A 20,946-nucleotide genomic window follows, 5' to 3' on the forward strand; every position below is an offset into this window, starting at 1 on the left:
CCCAGTTTGGTTGTTGGTGGGTGAACGCAACCCTATTCTTTGAGCTTCTGATAGATTGAAAATTCTTACAATTATCATACTCCAGCGCAATTAATACTCATTCACCCCTTTCTTCGTCATCAACCCCACCCCCACCCGCACATTACATAATTACAAATTCCAAACAATGCAAACCCCCTGCATAAACATTTCAACTTATCAAAAACCCCCAAACCATAACACAACTCCCCAATTTGCCCCCCAACCAATCTATGTCCCCCAACCTATGGAACCTACCCAAAAATCATCCTGCCCAAATCCCCCTGACAATGCCATAACTTAAACACATGCCAACCCAAATCTTGACAATCCTGACAAAACCACCGAAAACCCCGCCACCCAGAAACAGGGGGGGGAGAGAAATACACCACCCCTTTCTGCCCCCCAAAACGGCAGAACAAACTCAGCAAAAGAACTCAAATCGACGTCGCAAACTGCAGAATCTTCAAACAACGAGACAACACTTCTCTCAACTCAAGAAGATATAAATCCATTCCAATCCTGGACAGATGAACACCATCACCACGAAAAAACTCTACTGTGTCATACCTAATGTCACCATGAGTCACTCGACCGAAACCCAAACCTCTACAAAATCTGGAAACCTCTAGATTGATCTTCTTACGTTCCTTATCAATTGCTTTGGGCTTGATCGCAGCTCTCCAGGACCTCCGCAGAACCAATTCAGTCTAAAAAACATGGCATCCCGACCACTGCTGCTTCAACAAAGAAAGGTCTTTTTTCATGGCTCGCAACAAGACAACACCTTTAACAGAGCACAAATCATTTTTCCCCAAGTAGATGACAAGAACATCTGGGCAGTGGCCCCCGGCTAACCAAGAATTAAGAGCAGGAATTAGACCCTTCCAAAGCATCCCTCCCCTGCCCTTCCAGATTACAGAGAAAAAACGCTCATTGAAACCCAGCATGTGACCAAAATATCTATCTCGAGCTTTCACAGATGCCCGCTTCACGAATGAATGTCCCACAATCCAAATGGTCAGAACTGCTGACCGGGGGCCAGCCACGGAACCTGAAACGAGAAAGGCAGTATCAAATGGAAGAAAAAGCTGATGACTCAAGCACCTCTCCTGTTTCATTTCGCACATAGCGCTGAAAGCATTTTGAAGACCAACGCCCCAAGCGCATGATGTCCTGGCCAGACCAACCCCTGTTATGTGCCTCCGTAGCTGCCCCAATCCTAAAAGAATGAGTGCCATATTTCTCATCATCTAAACCAATGTACCGCAAGGCCTTAAAAAGCACCATGCGCAATTGATAGTCCGTAAACCTGGATCCGTCAGCATGCTGAAAAACAAAAACCTCTATTGCCCCCCCAGAAACAGACCACCAACGTCGCGCCCAATGTAATGGGCAAGTCCCAGGAGGGGAAGACGCTTCCAGCCAAACACCTTTACCTTTACCTCTCTGGTCAGTCTTTGAGTGGGCCAACCATAAATGAACACCTCTTTCTGACAAATGAACATCCCCCCAAACAACCCCCCCCATGTAACTTAGAACCTAACAATTCCGAAACTCTGAAAGCACCGATAAATATCCACACCATAAGGGTGGAAAAAAGGCAAGCTTCAAACTCATCTCTGCACACCTGGGGCAAAACTTCTACAACTCTAGCTACATTTTGCCAGGACAAGGGGCTCCGAACCTCCTGTTCCCCTCCCCGCTCCCGGGACCAACCTTCTATCATTCTCTTACCCAACTCCCCAGCAGAAGGAGAATAACCCCAGAGTAGCTTGCCCATAAAGGAAATGCCAGCTAACTTGCCTGCGATGGTAACCTTGGATAACTGCCTGTCCATCAAATCAAGAATAAACTGCACAACATCTTCTATCCGTCTCCAACCAATCCAGGATCACGCCTGCAGGCCCCTGACCCCAAAAATTCTCTCCAAGCCAGTTCATATGCTGACCGAGTAGACGAAGACAACAAACCTACCACCAGCTGTATGACCCTGTGTCGCCTACATCCCAGAGGTGCTCCGTCATGGGGGTCGGTGTCCTGTCCGCCTCTGAGGCCAGCCCATGGAATCTCTCCCACTGCGAACGAGACAAAGCATCCGCAATGTCATTGTCCACACCAGGAATGTGCAAGGCCTTAAAGCTAATGTCATACTTAAGGCAGCCTAACACAAAAACTCGGAGCAATTTCCAAATCTGCGTGTCCCTGGCGGATTGCCTATTAATGATGTTAACCACAGCCAAATTGTCAATCCGAAAGAGAACTTTCTTGTGCGCCAACTCCTGTCCCCACAATGTCAAGGCCACAACCACAGGAAACATTTCCAGGAAGGCAATACTCCTACCACCCTCCATCCACCTCGCAGGCCACTTTTCTGCACACCACTTCCCTAGCCAGTACAGACCAAAACCCTCACTGCCCGCTGCATCCAAGAAAATCTGTCCCAAACCCAATCATCCTCCCTGTGTAAAGGAACACCATTGAAGGAATGCAAAAAGGCTTCCCACATGCGCAGGTCTTCTTTGACCCCTGCTGACAAGCGCACATGGTGATGGGGCAAGTGATAACCGGACAGGGACCTACCTAAACGCCTGCAAAACGTTCTTCCAGCTCTGACCACCCTACAAGCAAAATTCAGATGGCCCAACAGCACCTGCACTTCCTTAACTGTGACCTTTGTTTTTGCCAACATTAGTTGCAATAGCTCCAGCATTTTCACCTTCTTATCCACGGCAAGCGAGCCTGCATTGCCTGTGAATCAATCTCAATGCCCAAAAAAGACATGGTCGCGCAAGGACCCATTGTCTTTTCCGGTGCTAACGGTACTCCCCAAAAATCCATAAGGGTCTGAAATGTATCCAAAGCTGCCTGGCATTCTGATGAGTCCTGAGAACCGACAAAAAAGAAGTCATCTAAATAGTGTGTCACTAACTGGTGTCCAGACTTGTGTGTAAAAAACCATTGCAGAAAAGTACTGAACGTTCCAAAAAGAGAGCAAGAAATCGAGCAACCCATGGGCAGTGCCTTGTCCACGTACCATTTTCCATTGACATGGATGCCCAGAAGATTCCAATCTTCAGGATGGACTGGAAGCAATCGAAATGCAGATTTTATATCACATTTTGCCATTTCAGCCGAATTGCCAGCAGTCACCACCATGACATAGCCACATCAACGGAAGAATAAGACACAGAAGCTGCCTCCTCATCAATAAAGTCATTAACTGAGGACCCTTCCGGCCAAGACAATGGTTGGATTATTAAGAACTGCCCTGCTTCCTTTTTAGGGACAACACCAATTGGGGAAATGATCAAATTATCCAGAGACCAGTCATCAAACGGACCAGCCATCCTTCCCTCCCGTACTTCCTTGTCCAATTTATCTTGTACTATTGCCCTGTGCTCATCTGCCGATTTTAGATTCCTAGACCAGCGCCGCAGCCCTGAGTAACCAAGCCGAAACCCTTCTTGAAAACCAGTCAGCAAAATTTGTCTTGCCCTAGAATCATCATACACCAGCAAACCTTCCATTAAGTGATCCGATTTAACCGGAGTATGAGCCTTTGGGCCCAACCCCTGAATTGTGTTTCCCTCCCTTAGTAGTCTGTGACTGCTGGGGTGTACCTGAAGCGCTGGTACTCTGTTGGGTCCACTGCTGGCCACCAGAAGTTCGGGGCCCCCAACACTTAACCATGGGGTGTCTCCTGCCACATTGTGAGCACTCATGACGATATTTACAGAACTCCCTGGTACACAAACCTTTGTTAAAGTCCCAGCAGGTGCCCACCCCAGTCTGTGTGACTGATGTACTTCCCACCCCTCCCCTGGTGGGCTTTCCCTGAAAGGGCCGGTAAACCAACGGTAAGCCACTAGTAGTAAAGATTGTCTTACCACCGGCCGATGCCCCCATTGTGTGTTGCCATAAGTCCATGTCTAATTCCCCCCACTTGGCCTCGGGATCCCAAGCCATCCGGGCCCTAAACTCCTCATCATATATGGGCCCACGCAAAACCACTACCTGTTATCTGCTCTTTTCTGATAACATTCATATACTTAAATATAGCAACGCAGCGCTCTGGGAACCTTTCACAATATACACTAGCGTATATTAAAAAGGCCGCCGTCCAATTTTCGATTGTGAGAGGGACTTTTGGGCGCTTGGCTAACTCATACTCCTACTCTTTTGATCCTTCCTTAGAACGCACCTCCCTATGCAATAACTTCAAAATTTCGACATACTCACCCTTTCAAATTCTCTCCTTTGTGGACAGCATTAAATGAGCACCTAAAGGCTTTGTGACACCCATATAGGGCAATTTCTTAATTTTCAGCTCTTTGCTGTGTAAAGTACCTGTTACTAATTCAACTGTGTCAGTGTTCATGCTACTTTCAATTTTGGCGCCCAGCGTTCCATCACCATCCCCTGTGCCTACACCCTGATCTTTAACATAACGTCCTTTATACAATTTGCCTTCAACTCCTTCAACAGGTGTTCCCCCCCCCCGTCCCCACAGACACCATTTTTGGTTTGGCCCGTGGAACAGGACGCTCATCTGGTTGTAACAAGGGGGCTTGCCCCGGCCCCGATTTCCATTCCAACTGTTCAACATTATCGACCGTCCGAGGAACCCTCACTGTGGGGCCGCGCTCTCGACCTGGTCCTGATACCACCTTCTTTGGACGCACAACCACTGGTGTCTGTAAAAGAGTACGAGAAGCATGAGATTGCCCCCCCCCCCCGTCTCATTATCACGTAGATCCCCTTCCTCCGGACTCTCATCATCATAATCCAAAATCAAGACTCTTCCAACTGGGGAGGGCTCACCTGAGCCAGCACAGAACCATCAAGACCTACATGGGCCTTACCAACCCTTTTTACACCACTTGACGGGGGAGACGACTGTACCCGCTGGTACTCCCCACACTGTTGACCACTCAAATGCAGATGTTCAGTTGACCGATCCTTCCGTGGATGTTGAGGAAATGTTGGGGCCAGCGAGGTCGCGCCAGACCTCCATTTGCTGACCGTGCCGGGATCCCCCATCGGTACGGATTGTGCCGCGCTAGGCTCCACCCTCCCTTCTCCTCGGCGCCAATGGGCCGCACTTTGCCCTACCGAGTCAGCTGCTCCAGGGCGACCCCTAACCTGAAAAGAAAAAGGCTGGACTGATGTGCCGGGTCCCTTACTATGAAGAACGTTGAACTGCTCACTCCCACCTGCTACTCTACCCCCAGACCAAAGACCCTTCTCCTGCAAGCCCCTCCGAGAATCCACAACATTTGCCTTAAAAGAAACACTACAAGGTGGGGGGGAGGGCTCACCCAACTCCTCCCCACTGCTCCAATCCAACCTTGCTTGCACCACCACAGACGCCTGACCAGACTCCTGACGGTCCCCCTCCCCACCTACTGTACTGGCCCCTTCTTGAGCCCCCTTCTCCTTACGAGCACCCCTAACTTTAAAACCTGGAAACTCCAAAGCGCCATGAAAAGTACCCTGTGGACCAAACCCTGTAACACCTTTATTGAAACCAGCCTCACGAACCCCCTCAGACCAGGAAGGAAATACATCCAACCCCTTCCAAGACCTAGTACGCACCCCCTGAGAAATATTATCACCCCTAAAGGAAGAAAATGAAAAATTTCTAACAGCATTCTCCTGTACAAACCTAGCAGGTGCCAAAGTATGAGATGGGGGGGCAGGCAGACTGCTTCATGACCCGAAACCTCCAAAGGTAAACCCCCCATCCCCCCGTCTAAGCCCACTCTCCCTCACCCACAGAACCATTGTGTACGGACACCACATCACCCCCATGGGAACTCTGAGGAGAAAACAGAAGCGGGCTACAGGGAACAGGTACCCCCCGACCAGCAGCTTCCCCTACCCCCTGAAACTCCAAATCCAACCTGGTGCCCTGATTAATGGACTTCGAAGGGGGAAACGGTGAAATACAAGCAGCCCCCTCCCCTGCTCCTAACATAACACCACCAACAAACTGCTTGGCAGAAGTAGAAACAACCGTTGTTTCCTTATCAAAAAACACAGCCTCAGACAGAGACAGGGCCTGCGAGCGCAACACATGCTCCGGCCCCGCCCCCCACCCGACCTCGCCTCAAACGTTCTCACTGCTGAAACCGAGGCAGAGCGCCTCTTACCACTGCGCTTTCCTCCGCGCTTCCCCCGCGGTGTGGGGGCTGACACAGCTCGCGCAGTTAGCGCCTGACCCGGCAAGAATTCCGTCGGGTCAATTACGTCCACTATCAACTCCTCAGACTGTCCCAGAGACTCTGCAGCATAACCCCCGTCTCGCGCCATCTCCACAACCTCCAAACGCCACGCTTTGACAGTCGGGGCTGCCTTTCGAACCCGCGAGCGGCCTCGCTCACTTACCATTTCGGAACGAGCATGCTTCAGTGTGAGACATGCCCCTACCACCGCCGCCACTCCTGCAGAGGCTTGACGGTGGGGCCGTGATGGGCCCGCGACATCCCCTAATACTAAGTCCAATCTACCCGCTTCACTAAGCAGCCTGATAGCCTCTAATACTCGAAAATCTTTGGCTGCCATGACTACTATAATACACACAACTAGAAAAAATGTTTCCCTTGAAAAAATTTCCCTGACTGCAAGACCTCCCGGCCACCAGGTCACCAAACCTAAAATGGTGGCCGGGAGGCGGAGCCCGAGGCATTTATGCCTGGGCTTCATTTGGGCGGAAAAGGAGCCCAATTATAAAAACCAGCCCAACGGCTGCAAGCCCACCCCTCACAGCCCTCCCAAACCGCCCGGGGGGGGGGGGGCCTCCGTGCGGTCGCCTGCCCCGCCCAAGTCCCCCTTCTGGGGGTCTTTGCGGCCTCGAAGGTAAGTTGCCGTTGTTTAGGGTCCCCCAGACCCATGTTGGTTAAGTAGGTGTGGAGGCATATTAAAGAGGAGAAGTTTCCAAACATGCCACTGTTTAGAAGAATAAGGAGGGAGCAGGGAAGGCTCAACTGCCCCACCGACCGGTCGCCCAGAAGGTGGTAGGAAGAGCATTCGGCTCACTGCATCTTCAACCATGTCGCTAATAAATAAGTCAGGCCGCTCCCATCCTGCCTTGGCTGTGGCTCCAGGCAAATCACCCCTCTGTGATTTGCAATTAAGGGCAGAGAGGGAAATCATGGGCATCATGTCCTTCCTGCAGCTTTGTTACAGCCATCAGGTGCTCCCCAGGGAAAGACATGACGATTGGCTTTAGCAAACAGCCGCCCTCCGCACTAGGCTCACTCAGTGTTCAACGTGAGGGGGGTCTACGGCCAGCTTCAAAACTCACCACCACCACCAGTTTTGAGCCAGATAAGAATCTGCACCCCTCGGCCACGCCCTGTAGACCTCCAAGTCCTGGGCTCGATTTTGTACCGCGTCAACACTCAGCGGAGGCGACCCCGCCCTCAGGCTCACCCGCAACCCCTGACTTTGCGGGGCCTCCGATGACCACGTCAGGCCGCCGCCGCTATGAAGTCGCGCCTGGAGGTCCAGAGCACATCTACCGGTTCCGCTGCCCTCCACACAGCCTGAGGAACTCAGGCCACTACAGCTGCTCTCAGGGGCACGGATCGCCGCGCTGGTGCGTCTTGAGGCAGCTCATTCAACGTGGCTGCTCAAGAGTTCTGTAATCAAGCCACCATCTTGGTGCTCGATCAGGCCACCCCCCAGGTAATGTTGCAACCACTGGGTCAATGGTAGCAGAAAGGTATGCTATAGGACATCAAGACAATCCATGTCTCTGGGTTGAGACTGAGAGTGCGCACTCTTCTTTTTCACAGCAAAATAATGCAAATTCTTTTGTGTAATCTGGGATTCCTAAGTCTGGGGCCTGGAACAAACAACTTTTTAGCTTATGAATACCTTTTCACTTTCATCATCTCACTCAACCGGAACTGTCATCTCTTTTCGTGTCAACCTTATTAAAGGTTTGGTCAGTAATAAAAATCCACTTATCCATTGGCGACCATATCCAACCACTCCCAAAAACATTTGTACTTCTTTCTTAGTTTTAGGCATACTCATTTGTCAAACCACTTTTATTCTCTCTGGTGTCACTTTTCTGACTCCCTTCTCTATCCTATGTCCAAGATATTGAATTTCTTGTTTGCAAAATTGTAATGTATCTGGGGTTACCTTGTGTCCTTCTTCTGCCAAATGGTTCAGTAAAGCTATTTTGTCAGTGACACAAACTTCCCTTGTCTTTGATGCCACCAATAGTTCATTAATGTACTGAACCAACACAGAATTACCTAGCATCACCAAGTCTCTAATCATTTTTTCAAAATGTGATTGAATATCGATAGACTTTCTGTATACTCTTGAGGAAGTTAGCACATGCCAAAACACGATCCTCAAACCGGAAAGCAAAACGATACTGGCTATCCGGGTGCAATGGAATTGAAAAGAATGCGTGACACAAATCAATCACAGTATACCAATGAGCATCCCATGGTATCTGATAAAGAATCACTGCTGGGTTTGGTACTACAGGAAAACAGGGTATCACTATTTTATTAATTTTCCTCAAATCTTGTACTATTCTATATTTTCCACTAGGCTTCTTGATTCCCATGATTGGTGATTTACAAGGACTGCCTAATATTTCTTTTAATATTCCTTGATCAATCATTTGATCAATTACTTGGTGTGGTAAGGCGGGAGAAAGCACAGGGACTTTACTTGGGGTTAACAAGTGTTTTATTGGCCTAAGCACCCTTTTTCGGTAAGTCACTGGTCTGTAATAGGGTAGAGGGGGCTCCGATGTCTTCTCGGGCGGCTCCCTGTCCCTCGGCGAGATCCGTCTTCTCCTTCTGCACTCCCGTGCAGTGTCGTCAGGTCGAGGATCCGTCTTGGGGAGGCGTGTAAGAAAACAAAACAAAAGGACTCGATTTGATTATGATGCTCAACGCTCAAACTATGGTGAGGGAGGGTAAGTGAGGAAACACTTGGTGCGCTGTCCGTATCTACAAGTGAGGTGTGTGCTCGGGGCGGGGATACCGGGATAGAAGGAACGGGGTTGTCTATCGCGGAGGTCTTCCCTTTGCCCACCCAACCCGTGAAATGTTCGCATACCTGCGATAGCCACGCTCCTCCTGGAACGTGGCTGGGCGACCCACGGGACGTTGGCCTCCTGGCTCCAACACGTCTCCAAGCTCTTCTCCTCCTCCACCGTATTCCGTCTGTTTCGGTCTGCTCTCCACGCTCTCGCCTACCCCAACTCCTCCGGTGTACACACACCCTGTTCTCTCCGGGCTTCCTGGTTTTGTTGGCCCAGCCCCGTCCTTGTCATCGTTCAGGGCGGGATTCAGAGTGAGGTCTCCCCACTTCAAGAAACAGTGTTCTTTTTTGCCGTCCTCGGAATAGGGTGGAAAACCCGGGTCAGTCCAGTTATCCTGTTGGAAAAGGAAAGGCGAGACTGTGTTGTTTTCATGACATCCGGCCATACCGCTTTGTGTCCCGCTCATGGCCAGTCCGCCCTTGTCACACACCACCCCCCCCCCCCGGATTCTCCCGATTGGGGAGAGGAAACCTAGAGAGGTAGTCTGCACTACCGTTTTCTGTACCTTTGTGGTGTTTCACCGTGAAGGAGAAGGGTTGAAGGGAAAGAAACCAGCGAAGGACTCTTGGATTCAGAGAGATGTTTCTACTCATCCACTGGAGGGGCGCATGATCAGTGTATAGAGTGAATGGGTGACCCTCGAGATAATATTGTAGCTTGTCTACAGCCCATTTTATAGCCAGGCACTCCTTCTCGACCGTAGGATATTTCAATTCTCGGGGAAAAAGCTTCCTGCTTATGTATAGGATGGGATGGTCTATACCCTCAGGAGAAAGCTGTGACAGGATGGCCCCTATCCCATAGTCTGAGGCGTCAGTGTGGAGTATGAAGGGCCGGTTGAAGTCAGGGGAGGACAGCACAGGACTGGTGGTTATGACCTTTTTTAACACATTAAATGCTTTCCACATTTCCGGAGTGGGATGTAAGAGGACCTGGGCTTTCACGTTTTGTTTGAGAGTGTCTGTCAGAGGGGCGGCTACTTCTGAAAATTGGGGAATTAAACGGCGATAGTACCCAATCAAACCTAGAAATGCTCTCATTTCTCTTTTACTGCCAGGGAAGGGGGTTTCTGCAATGGCTCTGATTTTCTCAATCTGGGGCTCTATCATACAGTGTCCTAACACGTAGCCTAGGTATTTAACTTTTTGATAGGCAACTCTCGATTTTTTTGAGTTTACCTGTAACCCGGCCTGTTCTAATACACCCAAGATGGTTTGGAGGTGGCGTATATGGGTCTCCCAATCTGGGCTGAACACGACTATGTCGTCCAAGTAGGCTGATGTGAATGACTGATGTTCCCGGATGATTGTGTTCATGAGTCGTTGAAACGTTGCCGGAGCCCCATGAAGTCCGAAGGGGAGCACATTAAATTCAAATAGCCCATCCGGGGTGGCGAAAGCGGTCTTCCTCTTTCAGGGGTACCTGCCAATAACCTTTGGTCAGGTCCAAGGTGGTTATGTAATTTGCTTCTCCTAGTTTTTCTGTGAGCTCATCTATCCTCAGGATAGGATAGGCGTCAAAGGAGGATATGTCATTCAGGGCGCGGACGTCCATACAGAATCTGGTGCTTCCGTCTGGTTTTGGCACCATAACGATCAGAAAGACCACTCGCTCCTTGATGGTCTTATGACACCCAAGTGTAACATCTCTTGTACCTCTTTCTTGATGGCTGCCCTCTTTGCCTCGGGTATGTGGTAGGGGCGTTGTTTTATGATTTTTCCCGGGGCTGTTTCAATCCGATGTTCGATCATGGTGGTTTTTCCCGGTGTATTGATAAACAATGAGGCAAATGGTCTTAAGGTATTCTGTAGGTCCTCCTTTTCATGTTCTCCGAGGTCTTCATTGATCACTATGTCGCCTAGGGTAGATGAAGAGAGTGGGAGTGTTGGTAGGGTGAGATGGTTTGCTTTTGGAAGGGGTCCCAACCACATTTTCAATAGGTTTACGTGGTGTGTCTGAATCTTCTGTGCCGACACTTGTATCTTATAACTGGTTTTCCCTATGGTTCCGATGACTTTGTAGGGTCCCATCCATTCAGCTTGGAACTTCTTGTTGCTTGATGGTAACAATACCAGGACCCAATCATTGAATCCCAACTTTCTCCATTTCTTCCCTCGGTCATTATACGTTTCCTGTTTTCCTTGATTCTTCTCCAAATTGGAATATGCTAAGTCTCTCAGTTTTCCTAGTTTTGCTTTAAGCACCTGGGTATATTCTAACATACCACATTCCTCCTCTCTCTCCTCTCATTCCCAGGCTTCTTTAGTCATTTCCAATAATGATCGTGGTTGGCGCCCATACTGCATTTCAAAGGACGAACATACTAAGCTACTCTGTTTTTGACCTCTTATGACATATAGGGTGAGAGGTAACAGTTGGTCCCACTCTCTCCCGTTTACTTCAAGCATTTTCCTAAGGGTGGACTTGAGGGTCCCATTATATCTTTCGACGAGGCCGTCGGTTTGTGGGTGGTAGACTGATATTCTTATCTGCCAAAGATTTAGCAACACACAAACTTCCCTCATTAGTTTTGACACGAAAGGGGTGCCCTGGTCAGTAAGGATCTCTTTGGGGAACCCCACTCGAGAGAACAGCTCCAGGATTTTTTCGAAAATCAGTTGCGTAGTTGGTGCTCACTGCGGAAATGCTTCTGGAAATCTAGTGGCATAATCTATGATTACCAGAGCATATTTGTTTTCTCGTCCTGTCTTCGGTAGGGGTCCTATCAGGTACATCACTACTCTCTCGAATGGGGTTCCTATTATGGGGAGAGGCTGTAGAGGTACCGCTGGGGGGCCATGAGGGTTTCTCTTCTGACAGATGTCACATGCTTGGAAATGGGTCTTTATAGTCCTATATATCCCAGGCCCAAAAAAATGTCTTAAGACATTTTGAGTAGTTTTTTCTCTCCCCACATGTCCTGCTGTTAAGTGTGAATGAGCAAAGAGCATGATTTGTTCCCTGAATGTCAAGGGTACTAGGACCTGAATGGGTTCCTCTTTATTGCCCTGACAGTACAAGAGACCATCCTTGATGAGAAACCGGGGATAAAAAGGATTAGTGCATGTCTGTGTACTATGGGCCTGTTCCCATGCTTTGAATAAGGAAGCATCATTCGCTTGGGCGAATCTGAAACTTTTGTCAAGGGTCCAGGGTTCAGGGGTTATAAGCGCTGGCATGGGGGTGTTGGATTTCTGTCTCAAGGGAACCCGGGGATGAGATTTAGTCTGGCCCTGTAAGGTATGTATGAATAGGTCTAGAAATCTAGGATTGTCCATCCCTATAATCAATTCTTCGGGCAACATATCCATCACCCCCACCCGTATGATATAAGTCCTACCATCTGACAGGTCTAGGGGAATGGACGCAACCGGATAGGGCTTGACATCGCCATGAACACATCTAATATGTACCATGGAATCGGGGACCACCTGGCTGGGTTTTATAAACACGCCCTGTATTACAGATTGCCAGCATCCTGAGTCGAGAAGGGCTTTTATCTCTTTCCCATTCACCCGTACACTCACGTGGTATGCGTTCCCCAGCTCACCGGTGTAAAGAATTGGTTTGGGTATGTATCCCACTTCCATTGGCTCTTCAGCTGGTTTTCTCTGGGGGCAGAGTCTGGCGATATGTCCCCATGCCCCACATTCAAAGCATTGGGGCCCTCTAAACGAGGGGATTTCTGGTCTGTTTGCCCTTGGTTTGATGACTTCCGTCGCCATGCTAGGATTCTTCTCAAATTTGCTGGTTAGGGGTTTATTTGGTTTTTCAAGTTCTCTTCCATATAGTTTTGGCTGGGCTCAAGAAAAGGTAGCGGTCATGTCAATGGATTGTTCTGGGGTAAGATGCGAGTGCTGACGCAACCATTTCTGAGTGTTAAAAGGAAGAGCGTCTAAATACTGCTGAAGCTAGATTTTATTCATGATTTCTTCCTTGCTGCTTGTGTTTGGCGTTAGCCACTTATCCGCCGCCATCTTCAAGCAGATAAAGAGGGTTTGGGGGTTTTCCCCGGTCAAGCCCCGCTCCCTGCAGAAACGCACCCGATATGCTTCTGCGTCCAGTCCTAGGTGATCAAGTATCACCGTTTTGATCTCGTTATATGGGGTGTTTCCGTTTGCGTTGGCCACCTGGTATGTGGCTTGTGCCTCTCCCGTTAACAAGGGAGCTAGAAAGAACGGCCATTTCTCCAACGGCCATCCACAGGCCCAGGCAGCTTGTTCAAAATTTTACAAGAAAGAGTCAGGGTCTTCCCCTGACACGTATTTCTGTAGTGAAAACCCAGAGGGCCCTGAGGTGGGGTTTCACTGTTCCGGAGGTGCAGGGTAGGAGGAGTCTCGCATCATCTTATGTAAGCCCTCGATTTGGGTAGAGATGGTATTTTTGAACTTGTCTCTATCTGCCTGGTCAGAGGTAAGTTGTTGCTCTACTGCCCATCCGAGCTGTTCCTGGCCCTTCACCAGGTGTTGTATTAGGGTGTCCATCTTGGTGTCGCAGATGGCGGTCAGATTGCCGGCATTCTCCACCAGTTGTGGTAAGGCGGGAGAAAGCACAGAGACTTTACTTGGGGTTAACAAGTTTTTTATTGGCCTAAACACCCTTTTTTCAGTAAGGCACTGGTCTGTAATAGGGTAGAGGGGCCTAAGATGTCTTCTCGGGCGGCTCCCTGTCCTTCGGCGAGATCCGTCCTCTCCTTCTGCAATCCCGTGCAGTGTCATCAGGTCGAGGATCTGTCTTGGGGAGGCATGTAAGAAAACAAAACAAAAGGGCTCGGTTTGAGTATGGTGCTCAACGCTAAAACTATGGTGAGGGAGGGTAAGTGAGGAAACACTCAGTGCGCCATCCGTATCTACAAGTGAGGTGTGTGCTCGGGGCGGGGATACCGGGATAGAAGGAACGGGGTTGTCTATCACAGAGGTCTTCCCCTTTTGCCCACCCAACCTATGAAACATTCGCATCCCTGCGCTAGCCACGCTCCTCCAAGAATGTGGCTGGGCGACCCACGAGGACGTTGGCCTCCTGGCTCTGACGCGTCACCAAGCTCCTCTTCTCCTCCTTATTCCGGCTGTTTTGGTCTGCTCTCCACACTCTTGCCTACTCCAACTCCTCCGGTGTACACACACCCTGTTCTCTCCGGGCTTCCTGGTTTTGACGGCCCAGCTCCTTCCTCGCCATCGTTCAGGGCGGGGTTCAGAGTGAGCTCTCCCCAATTAAAGAAACAGTGTTCTTTTTCGCCGTCCTTGGAATAGGGTGGAAAACCCGGGTCAGTCCAGTTATCCTGATGTTTGAAAAGAAAAGGAGAGAATGTGTTGTTTTCATGACATCCGGCCTTACCTCTTTGTGTCCCGCTCATGGCCAGTCCGCCCTTGTCACACTTGGGTTACTCCTGCTTTCACTTCAGGGCTCATTTTGTATTGTGGGGTGTTGGATATACTGCACCTTCCTTTACCATAACTTTGGCTGGGTCTCCTTCAGCCATTAGACTCATTTCTTTACCCGTAAAATCCCATACATCTGATCTGATTGTATCTCTTACCTCATCAGGCAAGTCTCTTTCAGTAAGAAGGAAAAACATCTCATCCACTTTTTTCCTTGTTTAGCTAGCATCATTTTCAATGCTACATCTTCATCTGGGGCTTGAAAAGATCACCATTGGGAGTACAGAATATGGTGCAATTAATTTTACACAATAAGTCCCTACCTAACAGGTTTACTGGACTCGCATCACATACCACAAATCAATGCATATCTTTGAAATTTCCAATATTTACTTCTATTGGTTTCGTGATTGGGGTCCTAATCTACTTATTTGATACTCTTACAACTTGGATAGTTTCTCCAGAGAGAAGCAGGTTTGGGATTTCTGCTGTTCTCACAGTAGAACAGGTATCACCAGTGTCCACTAAGAAAGCAATATCATTGCCTTCGACTTTCCCATCAATAAATGGACCTGACTGATCTACCGCCAAGGATGCGCCAAGCACGCACTCCTCCTTCCCCCCTAAGGCACCGTCATTGTGCCATCTCCAATTCATCTGCATCACTCTGCATCCAAAATTGTTGAACAGTCTGTGTATTCTTACCACTTTCTCCTGGGAATCTGGTGTTCACACTGTATCTCTGCCCCTGAGCATTCACATTGTTGGGCACAGGGGCTTGAGGCACCTGTAACTGAGGAGTAACTATCTGCTGATGTTGCTGTTGGTTCACAACCACCCCATTTTGCATCTGTGGATTTAAAATGTGGTTTTCCCCATTATTCTGTTGAAGGTTTCTACACTCATTCTTCCAATGTCAAAGCTTTCCACAACCATGAAAAGGATATTTCTTTCTCACCTCCTCTCTACTAGTTCTTCCACTTCCTTTATTCTCTTTCAACGCTTGACCACTCTGATTCTGTCCACTGATCTGATTGCCAATCTGGGAATTTGAATTTGTTTCTTGATGTTCTGCCATTTTCACTTGAACATCATTTTTTCCTTTAATTTTTTATGCATTGCATCAATGTCATCACTGCAGTATTTGGCATTCGTCAGAATGTCATCGATCGGCTTGCTCTGCCAACAAAGCATATGCTGCTGAATCATCTGACTTATTTCTGATCCTAATCCATAGACAAATATATATAAAAAAGGTCCCATATCTTTATCACCAATATTCTCAAATCCACTATACTGTTTAAACACCTGCAGTAACCTTTCATAATAGGCATGCACTGACTCTTTAGGTTCTTGCGTTGTTCTGTCTATTTTAACCCAATCTGTTTCCTTAGTGGGAATTTTCACTTTCAGGAAAGTAATAACCTGATTATACTTTTTCATTACTTCCTCGGAAGGTGCTCCTGTTCTTGCATCTCTAGGATATTCCTTAGTGGGCCAATCAACTGTAATCTTACACCCCGTCCATAAATCTGTGGGTACCACTATATCAGACAAACCATCCAAATCCTTCAACAAAACCTTTGATACTTTAACAAATCTCTCCGCCTGTTTATACTGATCCAGCGGGTCTAAAGAAATTCAGTCTCATATGTAAACTCTACACCTGGATACTCACCATTATTTATAAAATTATCACTAGGCCCATTCTTGACTGAGACTTTTATTTTGACCTACTGAATCAAATGACCTAATTAAATCCAAACTAAAATACTCTTTAATTAAGTCACATTAAAGGCAATGAATCAACTAAGGTAACACAAAGAAACGATCAAGTCCAGCTTGTCATTTCAAAATCTATTTTATTAATTTTTATTTCAAAGCCAAAGCATTTCTTTTTATTAGCAATTTTATTTAAGCAGTTTAGTTAATCAATGGCACAAACGACCAGTAAATTTGAACCAACATCAGCAATGAGTTAAACTCAAACAGTTATTTATAATTCTCCATAACCTATTTCCCTAACTTAACTAAGGAAAACCTGAAAGAAAAGAAAAATTAATAAGTCTTACGTGGAGGGGGGGCGTGGCCAGGCGCCGAAGGAAATGGCCGCCTGAATCCCTAGCTCCGCCGGGACCGTCAGTGTCCCCATCTAAATCCGCACGAAATCCTGGCTGTGAGGCTCTCAGAAGGCAGTCCCCAGCTCCCTCAGGTCGAGTGACCCCTCGGTGCGAATCCCGGGCTGGGCGGACCCTCGGAGGCTCCGTAATACGGCCGCGACTGGCTGCGGCGACCCTGCGTCTCACCCCTGGAGCCCGGGAGCGGCCACCTCTGCCACCTGAGGTCCCGGCTTTCGGCCTGCCGCGGCCCGCGGCTGAGAGGCGCGAAGGCGGGGGCGTGGCCTCCGCACCGGCGCGAAAACATCGAGGCGCCGGGGTCGGCTGGCAGGGCGGCCAGCGAGACCCCCCCGGACCTAGAGGGACTTGAGGACTCCTGTGAACACCTACCCAAGCGGTAAGGGGGGCTGCCACACACAGCGTTGCTACCACAGGGAGTGAGGGAAAAACGACCGGCCTTTGCTGCTCACAGCCTTCCAGGGAGCAGCTGCCCCTGAGCGCTACATTCAAACACCCCCTGGAGGCCGGACACATACCCACGGCTGTTGAAGAGGCTGGTCCCGGGACATTGGCGACAGGTGGACCGGCTGGGAGTGATAGCGGACCTGGGAAGCCGCGGATCGCGACGGAGAGTCTCGGGGCACACCCCTGGCGGCGGGCCCCGTGCTATTATAGCGCCTGGACGGTAGTTGCAGTAAGATAGAGTCTCTGTCTCTGGGTGAGGTCAGTTGGAGCCGGGGAGCTGATCTGAACTGGCTGCGGCCCGGAAGAAGGTGGGCGACGGACAGTCTGACCCCAGGGGCACCAGATCGACCATGAGACCTAAAGGGGGTTTAGTGTCCCAAACAAATAAACTGGATCAATATACAGTGCCTAAGACTCAGACGCAGTCCGGGGGTGAGATGAGGGAAGTCACAGGGAAGGCGGAACCCTCTCTAACGTCCATCATGGCGGCAATCCAGACCCTCTGCACTAGCCTTGAAACGAAGATGGACAAGATTACTATCGAAGTGAATCTGCTCCGCACCGACTTGGGGAAGACCACGGACCGCTCGAAAACCAACGAGGTGGACATTAAGGTCCTCCAGGAGTCGGAAAAGAAGCTCGAAAGCAGGGTCAGCGAGCTTGTCCACCAACACCGACAGATGGCACTTTGGCTCGATGACCAGGAAGGTAGGGCTCGAAGGAGCACCATACGCGTGGTGGGCGTAGAGGAAGGACTGTAGGGTGACAGCACGGAGCTATTTCTCGAGGACCTGATACTCCGCCACCTTAAACCCAAGAGGCTTTCCAAGATATTTACGGTTGAGCGGGCCCACCGGGCCCCGATTCCGAAACCCAAGCCTGGAGCCCCACCGCGCACAATTATCGCCAAAATTCTTAATTACAGAGACCGGGATGCGATACTACAGGCTGCCAGACAACACGGGGACCTGCAATACGAGGGGTCCATAGTACGTTTTTTCCCTGACTTTACGCTCCAAGTGCAACAGGAGCGGCGCTCTTTCCAGGGGGTCAAGGCGGCGCTCCGTGACCATGGAGTTCGATACATGATGTTCTTTTCCGCAAAACTAAAGATTATACATGATGGCAAGTCCCATTTCTTCACCTCGCCAGCAACGGTACAGGAGTGGATTGACGCAACGTTGGCAGTGGCCCACCCTCTTCAAAATGGCGGACAGTGGAGAGACACTGGGCACCCCTCTCCGGGATCGGCGACGGGGGGAGCTGAGGCTGGTGGGCAGAGTCAACGATCCTGGCGTTCGAGGTCAAACAGTCCCCGTTGGGACTCACCCGGTGGAAACACAGTGCGATGAAGCGACGCGCACAGGACTCGGAAGAAGCCGGACAGTAATGTATAAAGCGTGATTATCTGTATGCCTGGACGCTCCGAGGGGACAGAGCGAGGCCTGCCTATGGATTAAGGGCCGGGCTCCCCTACAGTACTCGCACACCCATGGCCTGAGGGACTGAGGGACCTGGGACGCTGCGGGAGGGCGGCCGGGACTGAGCTGGCCACGTAATCCTGAGTTAGAAGTTCCTCGGTGTCTCACCGGGGTAGGGTTGGGCGACAGGCGCTCTGCTAATTGGGGTGGTGGGTAGTTTGAAACCCACGGAGCAGGGGGCAGGGAGGGAGGGGTTTGTTTTTGAAGAGGTGGGCGGGATGGTGGGGGTCCATACAGGGAGGAGGACAGGGGAACTGTCGGATGTTCAGGTTACTGTCTGCACTGTTAGAGCCTTTGGGGGGAGGGAGGGGCTAGTGGATTCTACAACTGTAATGCTATGCACCGTTTGCCTGAATTGCTCATGTTGGGGGGGATGTTGGGAGGGTAGGGGTGTTGAAGAAGTTTCACGGTCACGAGTAGTCCGCACTGTCAGGTACAGATCTGGCACCAAAGTACAGGCGAACAATGCCTCGCTAAAGTGGAGTCAATTGTCTAGCAGATCCTTGATCAACTGCACTGCATACACCTACCAAAGGGGAACCGGGGAGGGGTGGAGAGTTGGGGGTCCTTTACGTTCCCACGGAAGATGTTGCTGGGTAGTCAGCCGCAGCGCCGGGGTGGTGGGACGTGGCACCCTACACAATAACGGCTATGGCTAGGAGGTGGGAAAAGAGTCTTAAAGTCCTTAGCTGGAATGTAAACGGGTTAGGAGACAAACTCAAACGCACCATTGTCCTACAGTTCATCAAACGACACCAGCCGGACGTGGTACTAGTTCAAGAAACTCATCTGCTGGGGAACCCTTGTCAGGCCTTAAACAGGTGGGGATACACTCTAGCAGCTCACTCCGGCTTCACCTCCGGCTCCCGTGGGGTGGGGATCCTCCTGCGTCGCTCACTGCCCCTCCAAATAGACCTCACTAAATCTGACCCACAGGGACGCTTCACAGCTATGTCTGGACGGTGGGAGGGCCGCACACTTAACCTACTTTCTGTCTACATCCCGCCAGGCCTCCAGACTCAGGCCTTCACGGACCTGGGCACACTACTCCTCTCCCTTCCTGATGGCCTATTGGTGCTAGGTGGGGACTTTAACGCAGTGGTGTCAGAGACCCTAGATCGGCAGCCCCCTAGAGATCTGCCCCAGGGACAGGGGTGGCTACCGAACTTCCTCGAGGCCTTCGGGCTCACGGACGTCTGGCGCCTGCTCCATCCTGCAGGCAGAGACTTTACATTCTTCTCCGGGTCGCACCATTCCTTTTCGCGCTTAGATTACATCCTTACTGTGCTACAACATGGCATGACATTACGGGAGGCGACACTTTTGCCCAGGGGCATCTCAGACCACTCACCGGTCCTAACACACGTAACAATCGGGAACAGTTGTGAGGGCTGCGTAGCTCCAATACCTGCATGGCAGTTAAAACACGAGGACACCAGGAAGGACATATCAAACTCCATCACACAGTACTTTGACAACAATGTGGGATCAGTTGACTCCCCCGTCACTTTGTGGGAAGCATTTAAACCCGTGATCAGGGGGGAGGCGCTCTCAACCATCTCGATTAGACGGAAGGAGCAACGCAGACAGGTCACAACACTTGAGGCAGATCTCGAAGACCTGCAAAGGGAGGCGCTAGAAACTGAGACCAGGGAAGTTAGTCACAACTTGCAGTTGAAAACAGCGGAATACAGAGCACTGGTTACCCAAGAAGCTCAAAATGTGGCCCGGCACAAGATGGGTAGACTCTATGATCAAGGCGACAAAGCCGGGAAGCTTATAGCCTGGCTTGAAAAAAAACAGCAGGCCAGTAGGGTGGTGCCGGAAATACGCACTGAGTCAGGGGTCGTAATCACAGAACCTCGGGAGATAGTGAGAGAGTTTGCTAGACATTACCAAAGGGTCTACCGGCAAGAATCAGATCGCCCGGAGAAGGACTCTATAGACCTCCTAACCGATATTCTGATGCCTTCCTTATCGGATGAAGATCGGGAGGCCTTGGATAGCCCGCTTACCGAGGCCGAACTACAACGTGCAATAGGAGACCTCCACCCTGGGAAGGCTCTAGGCCCCAATGGCCTTCCCATAGAGCTTTACAAGCTTAAACCCGATGTCACCAGTAAGTACCTAAAACCCATGTTCGACGAGAGTAAGGAGAAAGGGGTGTTGCCTCGCGATCAGCGCATAGCGACCATAGTGGCGATACCGAAGGAGGGGAAACCCCCAGACTTATGTGCTTCATATAGGCCGATCTCGCTCCTCAACGCGGAGCCCAAAATACTGGCCAAAACACTCGCTAATAGGCTCCAGCCGATGCTTCCCACGTTGGTCCACCCTGACCAATCGGGATTTATGCCCCACCACAACACGGCTCTCAACATCAGACGGTTACATGGCGTTCTGGG

Source organism: Lissotriton vulgaris, chromosome 12 (genome assembly GCF_964263255.1).
Source record: "Lissotriton vulgaris chromosome 12, aLisVul1.2, whole genome shotgun sequence".
Classification (NCBI taxonomy): Eukaryota; Metazoa; Chordata; class Amphibia; order Caudata; family Salamandridae; genus Lissotriton; species Lissotriton vulgaris.